General features: G+C 34.6%; 1 long non-coding RNA gene across 1 annotated transcript; it reads right to left on the bottom strand.

Moving 5' to 3' along the window:
- Positions 1-240: 240 nt before the first annotated feature.
- Positions 241-1,904, bottom strand: LOC130713888 (uncharacterized). The gene is made up of 4 exons (XR_009011061.1): positions 1,700-1,904; positions 1,356-1,462; positions 852-897; positions 241-669 (listed from the first exon to the last, which is right to left on the bottom strand). It is a non-coding gene; the product is annotated as an uncharacterized LOC130713888 (long non-coding RNA).
- Between the last annotated feature and the right edge of the window lie 1,505 nt (positions 1,905-3,409).

Below are 3,409 nucleotides of genomic sequence, written 5' to 3'. Positions count from 1 at the left end.
AACTCTTGTGACGAAATATTTCCGTCACTGAGTTGAAGATTTGGATAAAAAGCTTAGGACTGAACACACCCCAATTTTTAGCATTTTTTATTTTCTTCACATTTTAATTTTAATTAAATTAGTAACAAATCTCAAATTAATCTGCAATAATAGCTAACAAAATAAGAAAATAACATTAATCAAGAAACAAATCTTCATTGATCAAAGAGATAAATGAATTTCAATTAACAACAAGTTTCATGCAATTCATAAAGATCACACCTATACAAAAAATACCAAAAATTTTCCCTAAAAAAGTTACTTATTTTCAAGCCACATACTAAGCATGCTGGTTCCTTACACCTTCAAAGCTCTTCCTACCTTCCATCTTTTGAATAGCTTCAATTCCAGCATGTCCGGATTCAAAACTGCGGAGCTTTCTCAATTTAAGAATCCTCCTCAACCCGTTTTTGAGCCACCAATGCCTCCATAAGTTTCTCATTTGCTTCCTTAGTTACTCTTTGTGCTTCTTTTAGGTTCTCAATTGTTCTTTTGCTTTCTATAGATCTTTTAGAGCAAGATTTATCTGAGTTTGCAATTCTGAATTCTTCATAGCTAGTGGGGTTGTCGCTGGTGCTTTGTTGGGAGTTGCTAGAACTTGTTTGTTGGGAGTTTCAGATTAATTAGACCCTATCAGATTCATAGTGTCAATAATGTATAAAACAAGGCACTAAATTAAATGGAAAAAAGACAAGACGACTATAAAATAATAAAATGTCATATTTGTTGTATGTAACCACTAACCAAATAGATAAATGGATCTAAGCCTAAGAGATTGTGTTCACATTATGCATGATGGCATAGGAACTAACCGTCATCAGTTGGTTTCATTACTTCCTTCAAAGCCCTTCCCTCTACCTGTGATTAGCACTCAATAATTAGTCGAAAGAGAATACACGAGTTAGCATCTAAATAAATAAAGGATAATATACCATTTCTTAGTATAGTTTAGTATCATTGTGGTTCTTAGCTTACATCTGCAGTTAAGTTAATTGACAGTAACTTACCAATTCGAAATAGGAGACAAAATCAAAGAAATTAAAACATAAACATCTTAGTTTGGTACGAATGCCATCAATAAATTAATAATGCAATCAAGAGGTAACATATTCTTCAAGCTGATCACTAGTTATGGATGAGCTAATACACACATATGCTATACATTCACAAAATTAGGAATTCTATCAAACTGACATTTTTGTTTTTTCCACAAAGCAGACATTTCATAATCAAATCACAAATTAGCAAAAACCAATCAACTACCAGGTAATAAGCTCAAGGAGGAAGAGAAATAGTTAGCTCAGGAACGAGGGTACCTCTAAATCCAAGTTCCTACACACTTGAGGGAGCATCACTATCACTTCTGAAGCTAGTTGACATTTATGAAAGAAAATTTCACACAAATGTATAGGAGTAACGGTACCTGACTCATGTTCATCACCATATAAACCATGTTAGAAAACTCTGCAACTAATGAAATGGAAATTTGTAATCAAAGACTATAAAAGTCTCACAGAACCAACAATCCCCATTTCCCTTAAACGGGTTTCAGTAACTTTATGAAAATATGAAAGAAAAAACCCAAAAGTTGATAAATTTAGAATCAATTGCAGCAGAAAGGAAGATTTCGAATGCATAAAAATGGGGGCTTTGACCTCACCTGAGTTAGAATCAGAGGCACATTGATTGCAGCGTACAACTATCAAAGCATGTTGGGTCCCTAACCGTACTGCCTTCTATAGCCGACGAGGGGGTATATCGGTGCTTCCCCCTGCCGTAAATCCATCATCACGCGGCCTCACCCATCGGATTCCACCCCAAACGGCGCTTCTATGTTGGAGGAACCGGATTTCAGCCACCCAGTTGTGCAGTGATATGTAATGAAATAGTGTGTTATTATTTTATCAAACACATTCTAGTAATTTTGGTTTGGAAATATGGTAGAATGAAGAGAAAGCACCTACAAACTACTGAGCAGGGCGCTAGTGGTTAGCGGAGGCCCACTCCTGTGTAGAAGTGCTAGGGGATCTCCCCGAGGTTGGTAGCCCACCAACTGGGATTTTACTGACCTTAGGGGAGGATTCGAACCCTCGACATATAGGGAGGCGAGAGTTGACCGTGTAAAAATACTTTACAGCATCGGTGTATAGAAATTAAGCTCTTTTAATTAATATAAACAAACATAAATTTGATTTTGCTTTGATTAGTCTTAGAGATTGTTACGATGAACCACTAAGATCATATCATTATGTTATGATTAGTCTTGGAGATTGTTAGCGAGCTGTATTAGGTCTAATAGGCCTTGTACGCAATACGAAGCCTCGTATGGCCTAATAGAGCCTCTGAGATAACCTGAAATCTCATTATGTGATGACGAGCCTTAGAGATCACCATGAAGCACAATAAGGCTAGATGACTTTCTAAGATCTAATATAGTATTATTAGGGCAGATAAAGCTTCAAGGTCAACATGAAGCCTTAGATATCTCATCGAAATTGAAGATCCCAAGATCGAAATGAAGCTAAATTGGGCTTCATGGGCCTAGAAACTTATAATATATTATTGTCATTTTTATAATCTGAATATATTTTTTATTATAGTAACAAATATTAAATTTAAAATAAAGGGACAAGTAAATATAAATAATAATAATGTAAAGATAAAAATTTGAAATAAAATAACAATATAATAATAATTATTAATGTTATTATTAATGTCGTCACAAATTGGGACAATATAATTATGAAAATATGTCCCAAAATTTGGCGTCCTAATTCCCACCAATAAGAAAAAAGAAAATTGTGACGGTAACTATATTCCGTCCCTAAATCATGACAATTAATATATTTCCGTCCCTATATTGTGACAGAATTAGCATTTCGTCCCATAATAGCAAACATATTTTAAACATTATTTGTGACGGAATATCAACGATTATTCCGTCACCAATTGGGACGGAGTATTTATACGATTCCATCCCTATTGTTGGCGCCTTGATTTCCCACCAAAACTAAATATTCAAATTGGGACGGAATATAAATGTCGTCCAAACATTGTGACGGTTTATACAACTTCGTCGCTACAGTGTGACAGAATATAAATTTCGTCCCGCCAAAAAAATAAAAAATTTAATAATATTTGTGACGGTAAATTATTGCAAACTCCGTCACAAATTGGGACGGAATAATTAAATTATTGCGTCCCAAAAATTGGCGCCACGATTCCCTCCAAAATAAATATTTACATTGAGACGGAATATTGATTTCTGTCTCAAAATTGCGACGATATATATAAGTTTGTCCCTAAATTGTGACGGAATCCAAATTCCGTCCCAAAATGTGAAATTAATTTTTTAAAAAACCTTTGCGAC

Source organism: Lotus japonicus, chromosome 4 (genome assembly GCF_012489685.1).
Source record: "Lotus japonicus ecotype B-129 chromosome 4, LjGifu_v1.2".
NCBI lineage: Eukaryota > Viridiplantae > Streptophyta > Magnoliopsida > Fabales > Fabaceae > Lotus > Lotus japonicus.
The sequence above is the reverse complement of the archived record's forward strand: the minus strand, read 5'-3'. Positions and strand labels throughout refer to the sequence as shown.